This window comes from Bubalus bubalis, chromosome 7, assembly GCF_019923935.1.
Source record: "Bubalus bubalis isolate 160015118507 breed Murrah chromosome 7, NDDB_SH_1, whole genome shotgun sequence".
Classification (NCBI taxonomy): Eukaryota; Metazoa; Chordata; class Mammalia; order Artiodactyla; family Bovidae; genus Bubalus; species Bubalus bubalis.
The window spans coordinates 46,875,210-46,898,925 of NC_059163.1; the positions used below are offsets into that span (position 1 = coordinate 46,875,210).

Here is a 23,716-nt window from a genome sequence, read left to right on the forward strand (position 1 = left end):
TATCATTTTACATCCACTGTACATGCGTGCATGCTAAATCGTTCAGTTATGTCTGACTCTGTGTGACCTGTGGACTGTAGCCAGCCAGGCTCCTCTGTCCATGAGATTCTCCAGGCAAGAACACTGGAGTGGGTTGCCATTTCCTTCTCCAGGGGATCTTCCTGATCTAGGGATTGAACCCATCTCCCTTATGTCTCCTACATTAGCACATAGGTTCTTTACCACTATTGCCACCTGGGTTCATCCACTAGGTGAGCAAAAAAGAAATTAGTAATCAGAGAAATGCAAATTAAAATCATAATGAGATGTCATTTTACACCCACTAGATTAACCAAAAAATGATAAAATCTGGTAATACAAAGTGTTGGTGAAGGTGTGGAAAAACTGAATCTTAGTTAGTACTGTTGAGCTATAAAATAGTACAATTTCTTAGGAAAACAACTTGACACTATCTAAAATAAGTAAAGATTACATTTCTATGGCCTAAGTGTGGAAACTCTTGTGTATATGTATAATACTATCAATAGAAAGGAGCACAATCTATATTATTCATAGCAAAACACAAAGAAAGCCAAGCACGATTGTTTGGGGATACCTACCTTGTAGTCTACTATTTTTAAAAAGCAAGAGATGATAAACACAAAATTCAGGAAACTGGTTATGTTTGTGGAACAGGCAGGAAGGTGGGAAAAATTGGGGACAAGGACACAGCCAGAGTCAATTATATCATTAATGTTAGGAATCCTCTGTTGGCCAGTGCCTTTATATATAATACATATCCCATTGTAGGCACAGAATATTACATAACAAATTGCTTTCCATTTCTTAAGAAAAGAAATGGGTGAACAAAGAACAACAATCTCTAATGGCTCAGTGCCAAGGAAAGCAGACCTTGGTAAGGTGGGTCTCACTAATACAAGAGGAGAAGGGTCACTCAAGAAGTGATGGATTGCTCTATGTCAGGGAGGGTCCGCATAATCTGTGTGCCCCTGGAGGTCCTCCCAGAACATGGGCAGCTGGCCTAGTAACCAGGACCTGTGCCCAGGGTTCCACCCTATTACTCAGGTTGGCATGTGGCCTGGGTGGGCAAGTGGTGCTCAGTTATGGAAAAGGCGTGCCACTTAGCACATCAATGATGTATGTGGCAAGATCTATTTTAGATGATTTTCCAAACAGAAAACTGAGGGCTGTTCTGGGGCAAGTCCTCTTGGTCTAATATTGGAGATACCCTACTGTACTGTCCACCTTAACTGCATGAATTTGACACTGAAACAAGGCTGATTTCTCAACAGTTGGCACTTTGCATTGTTATTTCAAAGACTCAGTACTAAAGTCTTGAAATTGTTGGACTTTGTAACCCTAGCATTACTCATATGACTACAACCATTTTCCTGTTATTTCTATCTTTAATATATTTTCATCTTACCTATTCGCCCAAAAGGATTATAAAGTTACTGCAGGGAAGTATGGTATAAAGCCCTGTTTTGTTCATCCTGGCTGCCAAAAACTTGGCAAAATAAGGGCTTGGCTAAAAAATAGGTTGTTATTTTGAAAAATTATAAACTCATAGGTAGTTGCAAAAAATAGTAGAGAGGTTCTATGTACCCTTCACTCAGGTTCCCACAATGATTACATCTTACATAACTATGGAGTAAGGTCAAAACTAGGAGACTGACATTGGTGCAATGTGTGTTCCAAGTCCATCCATGTTGCTGAAAATGGCAAAAAAAAATTTTTTTTACAGCTGAGTAGTGTTTCATAAGCCTATATATGTATCACATCTTCTTTATTTGTTTTAAACTTTTAGCTATCAGTTTTATTAATAAGTATGTTCAAAATATTTTGACTGAGAGCATTTTAATCACAAAATTAACATGGTACTACTAATCAAGTTAAAATCTTACTCAACAGAACCCATAGCAGCAGTAACTGAACCCCTATAAAATTATATTTGGTACGCACTTTTGAATTGTCTCAATATCTACAGCATCAGTTCCTGCTTCCAAGCTCAGGGATACTGGGAATTCTTTTATAATATAATATTTGCCTACCAGTATCTTCATGGAGTTGAACCATAGAGCTACAAAAATATGTTTTAGAAGAATTTTTGTGCGACTTTACTTTCAGTGAGACTTATACAGAGTCACATCTATTCTGTTTGAATGATATGTAGCATGTCTGCAACAACGTCAGATTGACAATTCATACAGATTCCCCACAACCCTGTATCTGTGTGAGAAGCATGGAAAGACTAGAAGCTATGGCAGAGGTTGTCATGACAGATGAGATGGGCTGGCTTACTAGATAAATTCAACTCTCTGAAATGACAATCCGAGTTGCCCATGAGTATGTTTGCAACTGTAAGAGAGATTGTACCTTTGATGTTTGTAACCAACAACTTCAACATCTCTTGCAAGGTGTATCAAAGGCAGCTTGTCATCCATCAAATAAGTCTCACTTCCTGTGAATTAACAGGGAGGCAGAGCTGTTCTTTTTCCTTTGTGTGGGCACAAAAAGTCACCAAAATGAAACTTTTCTAACTTAAGCTTTCCATCATAGGAGATTCCTCCAGTCATAGTGAGAACTATTCTTGTACCCTTATAATGTGTGTTTGTATACACAAGGTCTTAATAATTTACAGATTTGATATTTTCAGTTGGTCCCCAAATTATCCATCCAAGTGCAGAATTTTGATATGCTGTGGCATGAAGATAATAAAAAACAACTCTTTGTAAATTGCATATCACTTCATGCATCTCTCCAAGGATTACTCTGTGCTCATATTCAGTCTCTGCTTCCCCAATGTACTGTTTTGTGTTACATCAGCAAGAATTTCTACGGATCTTGACAAATCTTTAGAGAATTCTTTGGCATAATATATCATCTGCTTTCTGGAGGTATAGGCTTTGAAATGAGCAGCCTTTTTTTCATTTTCTTTTTGGTGACCTTGAAGTTTGAATGTTCCAGAGAATGAGCTGTTCCATTATTCTTATTTTCATATCAAATTCCAACATTAATCCAGAGACGAATGGTGCATATGACAATCCAGAGTTTCCAGAGACCACTCTGAGTTCATTTTCCAAACATGTTACTTATGTTTCAGGAACATTCAGAGCAACTTGTATAGTGGTTTGTGTATTTCTCAATCTGTTGTCTCTGAGTTATAATGACAACCCACTGGCCCATCTGATCAGGACCCTCTCAATGAAATCCCACCACCACTAACTACCACACCATGGGCATCAGCATGATTTAGACATCCACAGCTACCATCTCTTCTCAATGTCTTTTAACTTCTGTTTTATTTTTTCAATCTCTTTTCCTCTCTGCTGAATACTGAGTAGCTCTTCAGTTCTCTCTTCCAGTTCATTAATACTCTTTTCCATTGTATCTAATGGTGTACATCTGCTTAGTTTTTCTAGTTTCATTTACTATGTGTGTTTCTTTTCACCCAGGAGTTTTATTTGATTCTTTTGTAAGATCCACTTGGTCAAATTCTGTAATTTCGGATATCTTGTTATACTTCAAATATTCTCATTTCTTTATTAAGAGAATCAGTCTACTTATTTTATATTTCTTAATTTAGAATTCCAATATCATCTAGTCTTGTAGCTATAATCTTGTCATTTGTTATTGATCTTGTTCTTGTTACTTATTCTCATTCCAATGACTTGTTTCCTCTTGCAGTTTTTTTTTACTTAAAAAATTTATTCCTCTTGTGTTTTTATAATTTTTATATTTCAGTTAGTTTGTAATTACTTGAGGAAACTATTTGAGGTCTTGATTTAAGAATATTTATCCAGGAACTTGTTATGAATCTTGAATCACTTTAAGTTAAATTCCAAAGCTGAATATTGTGGGATCACAATTCTAGTTTCTGGCTCTAAACCATCATGAAGACCACTTGTGAACAGCAGTTTTCAAGATAGACTCTATCCAGTGGCGTGAGCTTGAGATAAGAACATTTCTTTATTGTTTTCTTTTGTGGTTAGGTTTTCTTCCTTTGGTTTACATTTGCATTAAAAATGTCAACTTCTAATCTCAAAAATATATAAGCAACTCCTGCACCTCAACTCCAGAAAAATAAATGACCCAATCAAAAAATGGGCCAAAGAACTAAATAGACATTTCTCCAAAGAAGACATACAGATGGCTAACAAACACATGAAAAGATGCTCAACATCACTCATTATCAGAGAAATGCAAATCAAAACCACTATGAGGTACCATTTCACACCAGTCAGAATGGCTGCGATCCAAAAGTCTACAAGCAATAAATGCTGGAGAGGGTGTGGAGAAAAGGCAATCCTCTTACACTGTTGTTGGGAATGCAAACTAGTACAGCCACTATGGAGAACAGTGTGGAGATTCCTTAAAAACCTGGAAATAGAACTGCCTTATGATCCAGCAATCCCACTGCTGGGCATACACACTGAGGAAACCAGAAGGGAAAGAGACACGTGTACCCCAATGTTCATCGCAGCACTGTTTATAATAGCCAGGACATGGAAGCAACCTAGATGTCCATCAGCAGATGAATGGATAAGAAAGCTATGGTACATATACACAATGGAATATTACTCAGCCATTAAAAAGAATACATTTGAATCAGTTCTAATGAGGTGGATGAAACTGGAGCCTATTATATAGAGTTAAGTAAGCCAGAAAGAAAAACACCAATACAGTATACTAACGCACATATATGGAATTTAGAAAGATGGTAACAATAACCCTGTGTATGAGACAGCAAAAGAGACACTGATGTATAGAACAGTCTTATGGACTCTGCTGGAGAGGGAGAGGGTGGGAAGATTTGGGAGAATGGCATTGAAACATGTATAATATCATGTATGAAACGAGTCACCAGTCCAGGTTCGATGCACGATACTGGATGCTTGGGGCTGGTGCACTGGGACAACCCAGAGGGATGGTATGGGGAGGGAGGAGGGAGGAGGGTTCAGGATGGGGAACACATGTATACCTGTGGCGGATTCATTCCGATATTTGGCAAAACTAATACAATATTGTAAAGTTTAAAAATAAAATAAAATAAATTAAAAATAAAATAAAATAAAATACCTTGGGGGAAAAGAAAATGTCAACTTTTGTGTCCTAAACTACTTAAGATGGATCTTTTTCTGTCTTCATCTGGTTCAATTTCTAGGCATTGTATTCCCAACCCTGCTTGATGCCAATTAAAATAAAGACTCTAGGCCACCAGTGATAAGTTAATGATCACAGGGACCCAATCCTTCAGGATGGTTGGTTACCTCTGAAGATTTGTGCTTTCTTGCATTTTTAACCTCTGATGATTTCCATCATTTTCCTGACAGCTCAGATAACCATTTTTACATATTTTATCCATGCATTTTAGATGTTGTGAGCCAAGGAGATTCCTTGTGATATTTATTCTTTAATGTTTTGGGAAGTAGAAATTTGAGCACTCTTCTTAGTGAAGTTGCTCAGTCGTGTCTGACTCTTTGTGACCTGTGGACTGTAGTCTACCAGGCTCCTCCATCCCTGGGATTCTCCAGGCAAGCATACTGGAATGGGTTGCCATTTCCTTCTCTAGCGGCTCTTCCCGACCCAGGGATCAAACCCGGGTCTCCCACATTGCAGACAAACGCTTTGCCCTCTGAGCCACCAGGAATGCCCCAGGTACTCTAATTTACAAGGTTTCTGTTGTAAGGAAAGCTATATCGAGAAACTGATATAGTCCTCATCATTCCCCTATCCCCACCACCAGATAAAAATCCTCTAAACACATCAGATTCAAACACTTGAGCTATTAGGGCCAAGTTACCATTTTACCCCCTTACAGCATGACTGCTGCCCCAGTGCAACACTAGATAACTTCTTTCAGTAGAAGATACACTGAACGTAAAGTAAGGAGGGACAGTGTCTGGGTTATGGATAGGCACCCAGCATGAATTACTTATTTTGAGCTTCACAATAACCTAATGAAATTAGTAGCCTTGCTTTCATTTTATAAGTAAGAAGATTGAACCTCAACAACATTAAGCAATTCTTCTGAAGGATGCAGAATGAGTGAAAATGTTCTGAAAAATCACCCAGGCACATCTCCCCAGAACAGGCCTTCAGAGGACCTGAGGGTTAACCATTTACTTACTTTTTTTTACTCATTTGTGGAGTCATTCAAGAAATCCTTCTTTCTTTTTTAAAAAAAATTTATTGGGGAAAAGTTGATTTAAAGAAACTTCTCTTGAGAACTTGCCACGTATATGACACTATGCTAGACACTGACCTACAAAAACAAGACAAGGAGTTTACATTTCACATTCTCATATAAGAAGGCTCAGAAATGACTGGATCATGAGTTATATGACTGAGGTTATGAGACCACTGGGAAGGGTGTCACCCTGGAGACTGGCTCATGGGTAGTTTGGGATGGAAAATGGAAGATGGTTCCTGACCAAAATGGGTAGTGAAGTAGAGGTAGGAACTTCAAGTGAAGGAGCAGTCCTTCTTTTTCCAGGAGCTGACTTTTTCCTTTTTCTAAAAAGAGGAACATTAGAACTCAAAACGGTTGTCTTTAAGAAGGATTTAGTCTTTCTAGTTACCAGGTGCAAAGCTGTCTCAGTACAGGACCAGCTCACTTGCTGGATGGGATAGATCAGTCATGGTTTGGTTATCCAGCTTGTGGTCTTTTCTAAAATTGAAGCATCACACAGGAAAAGACTTGTCTAGTACAACTGCTTATAATTGCATGCTCCTCTTGATCACATAAGTCCTTATATCAGGAGTGCTAATCCAATTTTTTTAGATTCCATTTCCCTACTGGCCAACAAAGCTTCCTTGCTGGGTCTTGCAAAATTAAGCTATAAGCTTTTCTTCCACCAAGAGTTCAAATCTAAGCACAGATGTCAGAGTTAATCCCATTACCTTCAGGTACTCTTAACCCCCCTAGAAAAGTAAATTTGTCTTGCTGCTTTTTTTTTTTTATGATGAGGAATTCTCCTATACTCAACAAATTTCTTCACATTGTTGGTTACACTTAATTGGGTTTATCTTTGTCTAAAATGACATGATGGACAGGCCTTTTGGCAAGTGTTCTGTGTTTATTTCTAGGGCTTAAAATGTGGTCATAGACACTGCTAAAGACTAACTATCCACTGGGAATCTTTATCCCACTCTACCTGTTTATTCTGAAAACAAAACTGTCATCAATGACCCTGGAAAACAGAACCTGGAACTTTAAGGATGTTGTACCAGTTACATGATATTACATCTAAACCGAGTATGCCCAGTGGTGTTAATTGGGGTCATCTTCCAACATACTTCTGAGGTCTGTGATTGCTACCTCTGTAATCGAAGTCTCTTAAATGCTGCCTACTTATCAGTAGTTCAAACTGACCCTTGGTCTTTTAGATAAGTCACTTACCATCAGAGTTCAGCATTTAATTTGAAATTGGGGTCTTTTCCAACCGAACTTTTGTTGAGTGATCTCTAGTGAGTCCCTTATATCTGTAATTCTTGGCAGTACACTTTGGACAGGACAGAAAGGCTTGTTTCACATTCTGACTGGAATACTTTGTAAATGTGTAACCTTGGGCATGTTACTCAAACTCCATTAAAATTTCTTTATCCACAAAATTGGGACAATAATGTTCATCTCAAATATTTTTTGTGAGGAATAAGTGAAATAATGTATGTAAAATTTAGCATAGGACATGACTTAGAGTAAGCACTCAATAAACAGAAGTTGTTCTGATTTCCTTACTAATAAGGGCATGATCTCCACAGTTTTGACAAGAATGGGTTGCCAACTTATTGCCAAGAAGAGGGAAGCTACAGATTTACACTCAAGATGGTATGAAGAGCAAAAGTGTCCAAGTTGGTAAACAGATTTTACACACTCACCTCTGCCCAGGCTTTGGGAAATAACATTGCAGGAAATGTGAAATAAAGGGGAGGACTGCGGAAAGTGGGGTAGATTGAAATTATACAGCAGTTTTGCAGTCTCTCTGTTACCATAGCCTGGGCCCATCATTCCTCATTCTGTCTACTGCCTGCAGCTCCTCTTTGCTTCCCAGTCTAGGATTCCTGAGACCACTTTGCATGCTGGGCATTAGGTCTTAAAGCACCTAGGGGAGTTATGTTGGGCATGGTGGTGAAGGAGCTGTGCTGAAGTGACTGGAAGAGGAGTCCAGCTACATTAGTGTGCCAGGTGGGAGCCTAGGGAACCATGGCCATGCCCATCTCTGTCCTCAGTTTGTGTACCGCAGTCCAGTGGGTGAGAAAAGCAAGGCAATGCCACTGTAGAGCAGTGAGCGCCATGCTGGTTTCAGCATAGGGTTCTAGAAGCCACAGCTAACCCTCCTGGACATCAGGGATAGGGATGCCAATGCTGAGAAATAAAGGTGTAAATAGGGAGTCAGCCAAAAGACAGACATGTGTGCACATGCGTGGACCTGCCCCTGTGCGCTTAGTGGGATGTAGGGTACAGCAGGAATGTTCAAAGGAGACGAGAGATGGAGCATTTGGAAAGTGCTCCTGGTATGAAGATACAACTCGTGTGGCACTTGGAGGTGCAGGCATATTTGAGGAACTGTTTGCCTAACTGCTGTTGGTGCCTCTGCGGTGTCTTGTATGGGACTCAATCATCTACAGGAGATTCCTGAGCCATGTGGAGGGTCCTCTGCTCCAAGGACGCTGCTGTGAGAGACAAATCCCTTCTTCCCAGCTTCTCTTTGACCTTCCTTGTTTCCTTCTCCCAGTCTTTTCCATCTCCTCCCAAAGTGATTCTACTGAAATCCTGGGCTTTGTCCTGGAGTTCTGCAGCTTGTGGAGTTTTTAAGGAGCAGATTCTCAGGGGTAGGGTCAGGAATGGAGCCACCACCTTCCCGTCAAGCTGCACCCATGCATCGGGCAGGGACATGCTTGCTGTCCGAGCTTCCTGTTGTGTCCAGCCCACTTTGGCCCTCTTCCTAATCCCTGGGACCTCTTTGCCGGCTTCCCTCTAAGACAAGCTTGTTCTTTCAGCACCAAGTTCAGAAAAGAAAGCATAGGCCTTTCTTTCTGCATTCCAGTTCTGTCTCAACTCCTGACAGAAACTGTTTTACATTCCACTGAACCCTGACTAGGAAAAGTGTTCATGACCCACTATTCACAGAAATCTCTCTGCCACAGTAGGCAGCCTTCCTCCTTTCTCTCTGTGTGTGTGTGTGTGTGTGTATACACACACACACTCATTTAATCCTTCAAGAAATCATGTGAAGTAAATGTGATCATATCCACTTTTTGCAAATAAGAATATTGGGGATCAAAGATATGGTTTGTCCAAGATCACCAGCTAGTGAGTAGCAGAGAATCCATGTCAGGTCTGATTCAAAAGCCCCCGAGTTTTCTTTTGTATTTTAAAAAAAATTTTTCTGATTATGAAATGTTTATGTAGAAAACCCCAAATAATAATAATAAAAAAAAATGCAGCCTCCTATATTCTTACATCTTAACTCACTATTGACATTTTATGTGTTTATCCTGTTTTTATCTTATGCAGTTTTAAATAAATGTTTATAAAATTGGCTCATATGTATGAATGTATATATTTTTCCAACTTAATTGGGGTATAACTGACACATAATACTGTTAGTTTAAGGTGTACAATGTAATGATTTGATACACATATATTGTGAAACGAATGTCACAGTAAAATTTTTAGCACATCTATCTCACAAAACTATCATTTTTTGTGGTGACTATATCTAAGCTCTACTGTCTTAGCAACTTCAAGTATACAATATAGTGTTGTTAATTGTAGTCATGCTGTACATTACATCCCCAGAACTTTTTCATTGTATAAAAAAAATTTATATCCTTTTACCAAAATTTCCCCATTTAACCTAACCGTCACCCCTGGTAGTCACTATTCTAATCTATTTGACTTTTTAATTCTATATATAAGCAATCTCAAACAATATTTGTCACCCTCTGTCTGACTTATTTCACTGAACATAATAGGCATATATATATTATATACATGTACAGTACACATGGGCTTCCCTGGTGGCTCAGATGGTAAAGAATCTGCCTGTAATACAGGAGACCTGGGTTTGATCCCTGGGTTGGGAAGATCCCCTGGAGAAGGGAATGGCTACCTACTCCAGTATTCTTGCCTGGATAATTGCATGGACAGAGGAGACTGGTGGGCTACTGTCTACTGTCGGATACTATATAACTTTCTACAACAAATTAATTTCGAGTTAAATTATACCTATTCAGACTTTTATCAGAATTATATAAACTGAATCTCTTTTAACAATAACTTGTTAAAAATATTTGTCACTTGTTTGTGGATAAACGATTCCATCACTGTTTAGATTTATAGTTTTTGGATTCCTACCCAATTATTTTTCAGATGTGTAATGATCTGTTATATTTGTTAATTTCCTCATTTTTAGAGCAAGTGTTGGGTTGGCAAACTATAGTCCATGGACCAATCTAGTCATCTGTTTTGGTAAACAGAGTTTTATCAGGACACAGCCATACCTTTTTATTTACGTATTGCCTGTGCTGTTTTGTATTTATCTGTTGATTGCTTTGAATTTATGTATTGCCTATGGAAGATTTGGGCTTCCCTGGTGGCTCAGATGGTAAAGAATCTGCCTGCAATGCAGGAGACCTGGGTCCATCCATGGGCCTGGAAGATCCCCTGGAGGAGGGCATGGCAAACCACTCCGGTATTCTTGCCTAGAGAATTCCATGGACAGAGGAGCCTGGTGGAGTCCATGGGGTCTCAAAGAATCAGGCATGATTGAGTGACGAACACCATGCCTGCTTTGTGCCCTTCTGTCAAGTTACGTAATTGTGACAGAAACAGTATGATCTGTAACACCTAAAAAACTTCACCATCTGGATCTTTACAAAAAGTTTTGCCACCTTGCTCTAGAGAATAGACTCCCGTATTGTCAATCTCCTATTCCCTTTATCTTGGATTTTCAATACTTTTCCTGGAAGTCTTGAGTTGATATTTTCCATGCTGCTCAGTTAGAGAGAGATGTATCTGGACTAGGTGTGTGTCACCAAGTGGGACGCAGGGATTTCTCTTAGTTGTCCTTGTTGATCACTAGCCTTCTGGTTGAGTCCTTCTCAGGTTTACAAAACAGTGATTGCACATTTATTTCCTAATCCTCTGTATCCAGCTGGGGCTAGTGTAACTTGGCTCTGGGGTTCCAAGAGAGAATTTTCTGTCTTCTGAGAGGGTAACAGGCAGGAAGGCCAGGGGTCTCCAAATGGAGGACATAGCCTGCAAGTGTCAGACATTTTTATCTCTCTTAAGTGGCAGGAGGAAACAAACTAGCAATATTTTTTTCCTTCTCTATACAAATTTAAAGAGAGGTTTCTCTTAAAATACTGTATTGCCATAATGACACCTGGTTTCGCCTGAAGTTAGCTATTCTTGAGCCTAGAGATAACCAATGCCTTTTTCTTATGGAAATGTTTGTCTTAAGCTATGCTAATGTACTACCCCTTTACCCCAAACTCTGTCTCCAAGTCGGTTCCGCCTCTTGGCCCAAAACCTACTTGACAAACCAGTATGTTATACTCAGATAGTGTTCCCCTAATCTATGTAAATGAAACTATTTGTATGGTGGTCTGCCCTTCTTTAAGATTCAAGTTAATTATTTTATGGCCCAAGATTATCCCAAAATGCATCTTATGGGCAAGGGGCCTGGTGCTATTCTGAATTATAAGACATTCCTTTCTTTCATTAACAGACTGCTAGTGACTATATAACATCCAGCTGAAGACTAGCAGGGGGTTACTCTTTCTGCCCCCTTCTGATGCCTATGTCAGAAGCTTTCTCTATCCCCTTTATGCTTTAATAAAACTTTATTACACAAAAGCTCTGAGCGATCAAGCCTCGTCTCTGGCCCCGGATTGAATTCTTCTCCTCCGGGGGCCAAGAATCCCGGTGTATTCGTGTGATTCAACAACAACCTTTCACTTCCATCCCCAGTTTTCTCTGTTACAAATCATTAATAAAATCACTGGCACCTCTATTACTTTTGAAAGGCAATACAGTTGTCCCTTAAACAATGCAAGGGTTGGGGTGTCCAACCCTGTGCAGTCGAAAATCCACATGTCCCTTTACAGTCAGCCCTCAGTAACCATGAATCATGTAATACTGAGGCACATATTTACTGGAAAAAAAATCTGCATATATAAATGGACCCATGCAGTTCAAAGCCATGTTGTTCAAGGATCAACTACATAATATAATCTTTAAAAGCACAAATTCTGGAGTCAGATTGTTGGTTAAAATCGCAAGTCTATTACTTACTAACAATGTGGATTTGGGTAAATTATTTTTTCTTTGTTCCAATTTCTCATCATCTGTAAAAATCACAGGGATTATGCTATTACCTTTCTCACAAGTGTGAAAAAGACAGCTAGTGCTCACTAGGATATCCAGGAGCTCCTTGACATTTCCCAGGTGTCTTTGCTGTGATTGAGGCCATGTGACCAATTCTGGCCAATGGCCTGGGAGTGAAAGTGTCATGAGTCACTGCCAGGCTGGGGCAGGTAGGATCTAGTTTGCCTTTGCATCCTCTGTTCCTCTACCAGGGCGCCCTTACGTAGTATCACAAGATAGAAGGAGTCGGAATCTTTGAGCTACCAAGTGGAGAACAATCTCTATTTACTCAAATCCAACTTTGCATAAACAACAAATAAACTTAGGTTATGCTAACTATGAAGATTTGGGGATTATCTGTTTCATTTTACCACAGCACAGTTTATACGAATACAGGATTGTTTTAAACATCGAGTAATACATAAAAAGCACTTGGATTAATGCCTAGAATATTAAGTGCTATAAAAATGTTTTCCTTTCTCCCCTCTTCTTCTTCTTTTTAAAAGAACCAGAATTCTTTCTTAGCATGGACTATTTTGTTTTTCACTTACATCTTTACCACTCTATTCGCTATTCTACGTATGATGAACCAGCCTCATATGGAAGCATTTACCACACACACACACACACACACACACACGCACGCACACACCATCTTGTCTTAAGGAAGTTAATAGTCTACAAGTAGGGCCAGAAACTTGGGAATAGAGCAAGGTAAGAAAGAGTTCTGTATCTCAAAAGACAGCAACCCACATGTGAAGTTCTGCTTAGACAGACTGTGTGTCTTCAAGCAAGAGAAAGAACTCTGTGTGTCTTAGGACTCTTCTCAGGTTGCTAGGGCTGCTCTGTTTCATGAGGGAAGCATGACCAGGCTATCATTTTGTTTTCTCAGTACACTTCCATTTGCCTTACAGTTAGGAAAAATTTCTCCCAGACTCTGCAATAGGCTGTTTTTATCTTTCAGTGTTAATAATTTTCATCTTTTTCTAAGTCTCCAATGGTTCTTTCTTAAACCATCAGTCTTGTTTTCAACCTCCACTGGCATTCATTCAGTCATCTTTCTTACTCAAATTATACTCAGGTTATACATTCTCAATGAAGTTATTTTAATTCCAAACCTATTTGCTTTGATTGCTCTTTAATTAGTTGGAGGATGGAACACCAGAAGAACAGCTTTGATTAAAAGAGTAGCTGTATATGGGAAAAGAATCTTTAAAAAGAGTGAATATATGTATATGTATAACTGATTCACTTTGCTATACAACTAAAACTTACACAACATCGTAAATCAACTATACTCAAAAAAAAAAAAAAACCTCTAAAAACATAAAAAGGGAGTGGCTCAAGTTCAGTATTTTTTGTCCCCCATAGTGTTGCTTATTTCAAATAGCAAGCCACCCTTTGTTTCTTCTTCGACATATCAAGTATGCATAATCTAACTTTCTTATTCTTAGTATAGTAGAACTCTACTATTCACAATGTACATCCTGAGCCCCAGTATAGTCTTTCTATGCTGTTTTGGAGTCATAGATTTAAGAACATGTAAATGGGCCAGATTTGGTCGAATAAGTAGGCAGCAAATCATGAAAGGACTTTAGCATCAAACTTAGGTCTTTGCATTGTAGGGATGTGGTAACTTGATACCATATGCATTTAAGAAGAGTGATCCTGGTAGGAAATAAAGGAAGGAAATAAAGAAGATGAGGCTTGCAAAGGTGTGAATAGAAAAGTGGGTGTAGCCCAAGAGCGTTTGGTTTACCCCCTCACCCTTCAGAGAATGGAGAGGAAATATGAACTGTTGTCAGGAAGGTAAAAATGAGGGACTTGGTGTCTGGTTGAAGAAAACAGGTAGGATGATGCCAGTTTTCTGACTTGAATCACTATCACTGTGGGTCCTGGCGTCCTTTATTCATAAAAATTCAACTGACAAGAGGAAAAGACTTTTGGAGAAGAAGGCAACTTATTTTGCATGTGTTGTGTTTGAGATATCTTGGGAATATTCTGTTGAGATGTCTGAAAGGCATTTGGATATATGGACCCAGAACTCGGGCATTTGGGTATATAGGCCCAGAACTCGGGCATTTGGATATATAGGCCCAGAACTCGGGCATTTGGATATGTAGGTCCAGAACTCGGGCATTTGAGTATATAGGCCCAGAACTCGGGCATTTGGATATATAGGCCCAGAACTCGGGCATTTGGATATATAGGCCCAGAACTCGGGCATTTGGATATATAGGTCCAGAACTCGGGCGTTTGGGTTTGTGGGTAACTAGAGTAGAGACGAGGAGAGAAGCAGTGTCAGGCGACCGTTAACTTCGGGGAGATGTCTGCGAGATGGCAGTGCTGCAGGTAGGACCCTGAGGGACGTGAATAAGCAACAGGGATCCGAGAAAGAAGAGCAGTGTTACTGAAGGGTAGCTTTAATCTGCTGTTCTCAAAACACTCCGGGGTTTCCTAGAGATTCTAAAGGGGGGAGAATCTCAAGTGAAGAGGAAGTAGGATCCTGATGTTCAGTCGATGGGGACTTTGGAGCCAGCAAAAGCTGACATATTAACTTTCTCTCATTAGCCCCTGTATGCAGAATGCTTTATCCATTCATCCCTCAGGGGTTACCTTATTATTCAGTAACAGAAAAGCCTCAGACTTTCCTCTTCAAAGCATTATTGGCCTTTTACTTCTTTCATTCTCGCAGAGCCCAGGGCCGCATATGGAGGCAGCAGCTTGTGGAAGTAGCAGGGACTCTAGAAACTTTCAATTCTAGATTTAAATTTTGGGTAGTAACTTACTAGCTAGAATACATTGGTAAAACTGCTTTGCTTCACTGAGCCTCTCTTTTCTTATAACTTCACATACTCTTGAGGTAAAATAAGGTAATACAAAGACATTTGACACAGCTAGTTTTCCCTATCTTTGTTTTAATTGATGAGTAGTGCTTTTATGCTTTAATGTCAGCATCTCAGCCAAAGACTTTTTTTCAGTAAAGAGCACCTTTGTACCAATACCTTTCATTGAGGTCTGAGAACCTGACCCTCATTTTACTGCATATTGGTTTTAAGCTTTCAAGGTGTGTCTCTGATAGGTTCCGACTAACTAGATAGGGTCTTCTTTCACGTTGATGAAGTTCCAGAAAACCATTCTTCAACAAAAATACTCCTTCCCCCACCCCTATTTATGTGGCCTGTGGAAACTGCAGCCAAATTCTCTTATAGTTCAATCTTGTCTAACACAATTTTCTTTGTTTGAACCCCATGAATGGAGAGACTGCTGCTTCTGCTTCTCTGTCTGCCCATGAAGGCCTCAACTGCCTCATTTATCTCCTTGAGGTTTGTGATCACAAATTCCTATTTTATTTACCCACTACAGTCCTTGATTTTTTTTTTTTAACAAATCAATTTATTTTAATTGGAGGATAATTGCTTTACAATATTGTGATTTTTTTTTGCCATACATTGACATGAATCAGCCGTGGGTATACATGTGTCCACCCGCCCGCCATTCTGAAGCCCTCTCCAACCTCCCTCCCCACCATATCCCTCTGCGTTGTCCCAGAGCCCTGGCTTTGGATGTCCTGCTTCGTGCATCGAACTTGCACTGGTCATCTATTTTATATATGGTAAGATACATGTTTCAATGCTATTCTCTCAAATCATCCCACCCTCGCCTTCTCCCACAGAGTCCAAATGTCTGTTCTTTACATCTGTGTCTCTTTTGCAGCCCTACATGTAGTCTTTACTTCATAGACCGTAGTCCTTCACCTGGGGAATCATGTGGATTCCTCTAGTTGTGTAAATGGTCCAGCCATTTTATTGAAATGTTCAAATATCCTTCTGCTATCTGAAATTAGAGGTTCCTATGAAACCTTTCCTAAGCTGAAATGGCCTAAAGTGAAGATGCAATTACCTGAGGGCATGTCTTGCTAACAGAAGCACAAAATAAATGAAGATGAAGCACAGAAACTCACAGACACAGTTCAAGGGTGTGGAGGCTGATGCTGAGTGTAGTTCCCAGGACGGAGTTTGGTGGTACCCCTCCCTCTGCTCACGTGCATGCTTCCTCCATAACGGTTGCTGTAAGACCAACACTAAATGCTATTTTCATTTTTTGTCTTTTTCTGTGATAGCAAAAACCTCCTCAGATTTCTTTCGGTTAAATAAAACAGGTACTGATGTAAATCTTTCATAACAGCTAGGTGGAGTAAAGTGAATGCTTGAAAAGCAGGGGATACTTGGACCTGATAAAAGACTGGGCTCTGGCCACCAACATACTTGTGATCCTGGCTTGGTTATGGCCCCCACGGGGAAAGTAATCTTCCAAACTTCCTGGGATGAATTTTAGCGTGTTTTATTCTAGATTCTTAAACTAAGCATCTCCTTCCCTTTGTCATTGTTAGCCTGGGACCCGGGGCATTGAGTACATTTGGAAAAGCTGACTCACCATCCCTGACCTTGGATTGCAGAGGTATCTTCAAGGTGAAGCTTCTGTGTTAGAGGATTTCCAAAGCAGTTTTGAAAGACCATTCTCTCTTGACCAGCCTTTTTGGTTTTTTCAAGAAAATGAGCCACTACGACAGCTTTTCTCCCCATACCATTGTTTGTTAATTCTTTATCCCTTTCAAGAGTTAGATGCTCAATGTTTTATAGCCTGAAGTAGGCCCATATCAGGCTATGCAGTAGTTGTTTCCTCTCAACTACTTTCAGGAAAATAACCCAAGATATTACTCTCATAAGGCATTTTTTCTTATAAGTCCTGTTGTTCTAAATTACTTTAAAGTTAGAAACTATGGAAGATTATTTTACAGTTCTGTGAATAGCATTTTAGCTTACTGAGAGGTTTTAAACACAATCGTGGCTTCCTTTTTTATCTCTAGAATTACCCTTCTGTTTTCTGAAGTTACTTTAAGGATCATCTTTCAGAAGGAAAACAACTTGACATATACACCACTTCTGAGCCTGTTTATCCAGAGTGGAGGGTGAGAACAATAATAGGCATGAAAAACAATTTCATGGGTGTTAAGCTGTGGCTCCAGGCTTCACCTTCAAGGAATCAGTGTCTCCACTGCTGCCTCTGGGGGAAGACAAGACACGAGATGGAATATTGCTGAATTTGCTTGCTGAAGAAATATTTAGAAACACCTACTCTTCACTTTGCATCTTTTCACTGGCGCACCTGATTAAACATCTATAAAAGTAACTGCAAAGTATAAAAGCCACCACAATAATACCAGATACAAATGTGCCTTCTGGAAAAGGGAGCAGATTGAGGTGGGAGCTTGGCATGTGGTATGACTAGGAAAGGAACAATAAATGGGGCAGCCAGAGATATGTCTCAGGAGAAGGCTGCAGAGATCATTCTGGAAACTTCCTCAGTCTCTAGTCTAGGCCAGAAAGGTTCAGGCTGAGCCAAGAGCTCATAAATATCTCTGGTCGGTGAGTTAGTCATTTAATGAATAAGGAAACTATGCACGAGCTTCAAGGTTAAAGGTTAACAGGCAGGGTTTCAAAAACAATTTCATTAAGTAGACACTAATAGATTACAACTTACATGTTCCCACATTAAAACAAAAAATATACCTTTGACATTTTTCTTCTAACCATCAACACTACCAAGAGTCATTAGTTTTTTTTATATATCTAATATGCAAAGTGCCTTGTTAGTAGATTATGTAATCATTAAATATTAAATAAAGTTTGGAAGTTAAATCAGTGAAATAAGGCTTTAAAAAGATTGTTCTAGTTGCGGAAATATTGCAAGATTTCTAAAGGATTATATCTTTAAATTACTTCTCAAATATTCTTAATTCTCTCCATTTTAAAGAAATAAATATTTGAAATTATAAAAAAGAAACAATAAACTGGTTCAACTATGAATCTATCCTGGATTCAAAATTATAAAGTAGGTATGAGTGAGAGACTGAGGAAAGCTGAAACTTTAAGAAAGAAATAAAAGAACCATATTGTATGTGCTGCTGCTGCTGCTAAGTCACTTCAGTTGTGTCCGACTCTGTGCGACCCCATAGACGGCAGCCCACCAGGCTCCCCCGTCCCTGGGATTCTCCAGGCAAGAACACTGGAGTGGGTTGCCATTTCCTTCTCCAATGCATGAAAGTGAAAAGTGAAAGTGAAGTCGCTCAGTCGTGTCCGACCCTCAGCGACCCCATGGACTGCGGCCTTCCAGGCTCCTCCATCCATGGGATTTTCCAGGCAAGAGTACTGGAGTGGGGTGCCATTGCCTTCTCCATATCGTATGTAGGATATAGTAAATAATGGGAAGTTAGCTGTGTATACATTGATCTTCCTGAACAGACAGTGGTTCTGTAGATAGTGGTTCAGGGAAGGACCTTGAATTCATCTTTCTGTTTCTCATTGTGCATTAATTCAATAAATAGGTGTTGAATTCAACTCACACTGGCATTATGCTTATACACTGGGTTTGCCGAAAAAAATCAGTGAAATTGTTTATAGCATATTGAATCATAGTATTTGAATTATAGTATTTGAATCAATACACTTAAGCTCTAGACTCTGTGCTGTGGATCCTCACTTTACTCCTCCATGTTGGCACTGTACAAAGAGCTGAATAATGTTGGGAAAAGGTACTATAAACTTACTAGATAGGGAGCATTTCATTCCATCTGGAAAGTTCAGGGAAGACCTTCTAAAGGAGGCATAATGTGAGCTGAAAGACCAGTTGGATTTCATCAGGTGGGGAAAGAAAGAGATCATGAAGAGTGAGGTGGGTTTGCATAGATGAGCACAGGAGATGTGAAGGATGTTTCTGATAACAGAAAGGAAAGAGAAAGAATATGGAAGAAAATAAACTCAAGGCAGTTTGGGAAAATAGTGGACAGACTAGTTTGGCTGGGGAAGACAAATGTTGTGCTGACATAGGAAATAAACGTGAAAAGGTACAGATGATGGTGGAATGGACTTGATCCCTGAAGACAATGAGAAGCTATTGAAAACTTTAAGGCTAGTAAACCACAAAAGTAGAAAATCTTCCTGGCTTCCTCTAGACCAAAAATGGACCTCAAGACTTGGAATCCTATCTTGCCCAATGACTGAATTTAGTTAGAAGTTAAGCTCAAATATAGAGCTTGACTTTCAAGGGTCTCAGATCTCAGTTATACAATTATGCTCTTTTGTTTACTTTCCTTTTGTATGTAAAGACACTATTTCAGGTCCCAAGAAGATATTAATGATTAAAAGAAAAATAGTGTTATCCTCATGGAGCTAACAATCTAGAGGGAGAAAATATAATGCACAGGATGAAAAAGTAAAGAAAATGTGTGAATATTTTGAATATATTGCATATCTGAAACTTTTAAAAGACAGATTTTAAAAGTTCTCATTGCAAGAAAAAAATTATTTTTAACTATGTAAGGTGATGGATGTTAACTAGATTTATAGTGTTGATCGTTTTGCAGTGTGTACAAATATCAACTCATTATGTTTTGTATACCTGAAACTAATATTATATATCAATTATAGCTCAATTTTTGAAAAAGAATGAATCACATAAATGTTCACATTTGTGCACTAAGTTTCTGGACAGTGGCACAGATTTAAAAGAATCTTAGTAAGAATTCTTACTAAGAATCCCCATTCAACAGACCTTACGGGAAAGTCCATTCTATTGACTATAGTAAATGTTATATATATAACATATGCTGCTGTTGCTGCTAAGTTGCTTCAGTTGTGTCCAACTCTGTGCAATCCCATAGACGGAAGCCCACAGACAGAAGCCCACCAGGTTACCAAACCTGGGATTCTCCAGGCAAGAACACTGGAGTGGGTTGCCATTTCCTTCTCCAATGCATGAACGAGAAAAGTGAAAGTGAAGTCGATCAGTCATGTATGACTCTCAGCGACCCCATGGACTGCTGCCTACCAGGCGCCTCCGCCCATGGGATTTTCCAGGCAAGAGTACTGGAGTGGGCTGCCATTTCCTTCTCCAACATATGCTATATGTATATATATAATATATATGAATGTTAGCTAATGATAAAAGGAAAGGATAAAAATAAAAAGGAGAGGGAGACAGGAAAAATTAGAGTACTGAATTTTGGACAGGATTTCCAAGGAAAACTTGTCTAAGAAGGTGACTCGAGTAAATATTTGAAGGAGTTGAAGATGAAACCATGTGGATATTTGGAGGAAGTGCTTCTGTAGGGGAGGGAAGAGCAAGTGCAAAGGCCCTGGGGTGGGGGCATGCCTGGAATATATGAGGAAAGAAGTGGAAGGAGAAAGGATGTGATTAACAGGAGGTAAAGTGAGTGATAACACTTCAACACTGTGTGTTGGGGGAAGACTCTTGAGAGTCCCTTGGACTGCAAGGAGATCCAACCAGTCCATCCTAAAGGAGATCAGTCCTGAATATTCACTGGAAGGACTGATGTTGAAGCTGAAACTCCAATACTTTGGCCACCTTATGCGAAGAACTGACTCATTTGAAAAGACCCTGATACTGGGAAAGAATGAAGGTGGGAGAAGGGGATGACAGAGGATGAGATGGTTGGATGGCATCACTGACTCAATGGGCAGGAGTTTGAGTAAACTCCGGGAGTTGGTGATGGACAGGGAAGCCTGGTGTGCTGCAGTCCATGGGGTCACAAAGAGTTGGACACAACTAAGCGACTGGACTGAACTGAACTGAAAGTGAGTGAGGTGGCCTTCCCAGGTGGCACTAATGGTAAAGAATCTGCCTGCCCAATGCAGGAGACATAAGAGATGTAGATTCAATCCCTGGGTCGAGAAATCCCCTGGAGGAGGGCATGGCAAGCCACTCTAGTATCCTTGCCTAGAGAATCCCATGGACAGAGAAGCCTGGCAGGCTACAGTCCATTGGGTCACACAGAGTTGGACATGACTGAGTGACTTAGCACTCACACAAAGTGTGTGAGGTAAGTGAGAGATAGATCACATGGCCCACATAGGTCACAACAAGGATTTAGCTTTTACTCTGAGGCCACTGTATTCTATGAGCAGAGGATTGACACGATCTGTTAAAATTTCAGTGGAATCGGTGCGGCTCATGTGTTGAGAATAAGCCATGAGGATGAGCTTGAGATCAGAGACAACAGCAGAACCAGGAAGACCTGTTAGGAATAGGGTGGCAGCAGGAGAGAGGGTATTCAGTTTTGAATATATTTTAAGGTGGAGCATATAGAATTTTCTTTTGGACAAAATATGGAGGAAGAGAAAGAGAGGAGTCAGGAACAGCATGGTGGATATGCCTGAGTGACTAGATTATGGGAGGAACTGTTTTCTTTTTGATAGCAGTGGAAGGTGAGCCATCAAGGGCTTAGTCATAGATGGGATAGGCTAGTAAACATCCAAGTAAAACATCCAGGTAAAAATATCAGCTGTGAATGAAGATAGATATAAGATCTGGGGCACAGGAAAGGGGTTTAGCCTAGACACACACACTGGATCATAGCACATGGATGGTATTAAAGCCATAAATTAGATGAGATAATCCAAGGGGAAAGAGGGCTTCCCTTGTAGCTCAGTCGGTAAAGAATCTGCCTGCAGTGCAGGAGACCCGGGTTCGATCCCTGGGTTGGGAAGGTACCATGGAGAAGGAAATGGCAACCCATTACAGTATCCTTGCCTGGAAAATCTCATGGACAGAAGAGTGTGGTGGGCTGCAGTCCATGGGGTCGCAAAGAGTCAGACATGACTGAGCGACTAACACTTACTTATTTACTTAGGGGGAAAGAAGAGCTCCAAGTACTGATCCCTGGGCACTGAACATTCAGAAGCAGGGAGGGTGGGAGGGCAGGGAGAACCAGCAAAAGAATCCAAGAAGGAAGGCTTGTAAGGTGGGAAGAGAACAGTGAGTGTGATGTCTTAGAAACCAGGGCAAGAAAGGGTTTCAAGGAGAAGAATGTTATCAACTGAGTCAATTGCTGCTGATGGGGAGAGTCAGATGAGGTCTGAGAAAGGAGGCCCTGACTTAGCTACATGGAGCCTTTGTGACATTGAGAAGAGCAGCAAAGGTCCAAAGCAGAGTGTGGCTGAGTGCTTGGAGAGGCTGAACCTGACTATTCTGTTTTAGTAATGTCATTCTCTTGGCTTGGTGTTTTCTTAGGTGGGTACCTGGTGGGGAAAAGGTCCCTTTTTAAAAAGTGCTTCCATGGTCTTTTGCCTTTGCGTGGCTTTTATCATGTGTTCATTTGTGGATTCAAGTGGATTTTTTTTTTTTTTTTGCCAGAAGACATATTGATGGAAGCCTCCTTTGGGCAAAGGCATGGTGCTAACTGGTGTGCTGGGTTGAGAGGTTAGAGGAAATTCAGAGAAATAGGAGAAGTAATCCCAGTGAGTCCATCACACTTCCTTTGTCATTCATCCTGGAAACAAGGGTCACTGTGGTGTGGGTATAACCGAGGTTGCCTCACACCCATCCAAGAGTGGGCAGGTGACCTAGGCTTAGCCAATCAGAATGCTGCTTCTCCTCGGCTACAGTGATTGGTTCAAGGGCCAGCAACCACTGCCACACCAAAAGCTCCAGGGTCTAGCACCTGCATCCAATAGCATTCCAGGCTTGGGGAGGACTGGGCTGTGAGTGGCTGAAATGGGGAAGTTTTCAGCTTCCCTAAGACGCCCCAAACTGGCAGTGTACAGAAGGCAGGTGGCTGTGGTCTCTCCAGAGGACAAATAGCAGTCTCCAGCAGCAAGTGGGAAGCCGTGACTGCAGGGAGATCCCTGGCCAAAGGGCACGTCCCACCGGGAACCTCCCTTTCCGACTTGGCCCCCCTCAGCTGACTCTTGGTACTTGGTTGGACCGACCTCAGGAGCGGCCTGGCTGTTTTGCATTATCAGCATGTATTACAAAGCCACATGATAAATGACGGCCTGTTTCCTCACTTCTGTTTTCGAGGGCACCACAAAAGGACATCACACTCAACAGTCATGCTGGACCAGAACTCCCTCCGCCCCGACCGTCCTACCGCGCCCCCCTCCCCCCCGGCTCCCCACCACATGAGTAAGATTCTCCCCCAAGCGTGATTGATCACAGGAATGGCAGGACTCCAGCTGAAGCTGGGGAGAGAGGAAGGATGGGCATTGGGATTAAAGTGGATGGAAAAGTTAAAAGAGCGAGAATTTTTATTTTTGCAACGTGCCCCTCTGCTAACCATTATTTCAAAGCTTCCTGAATGGAAGCGAATCAGGAAACAGCAGTGGGACTAATAAAATCATACTGGAGAACAGCTGGGGATAGCATCGGTGATCATTAATAACACCACTATTGTGGTCATACACACACTTGGCTAATATCTCTTTTTTTCTCCCAATGTCCCCAAGTGTATTTATTCTTTTTTGGACAATCAGAGTGTAA

General features: G+C 40.5%; 1 pseudogene; it reads right to left on the reverse strand.

Annotated features, from left to right (window-relative positions):
* The window catches only part of LOC102399874, an 83,471-nt pseudogene that overhangs the window by 11,153 nt on the left and 48,602 nt on the right, over positions 1-23,716 (reverse strand).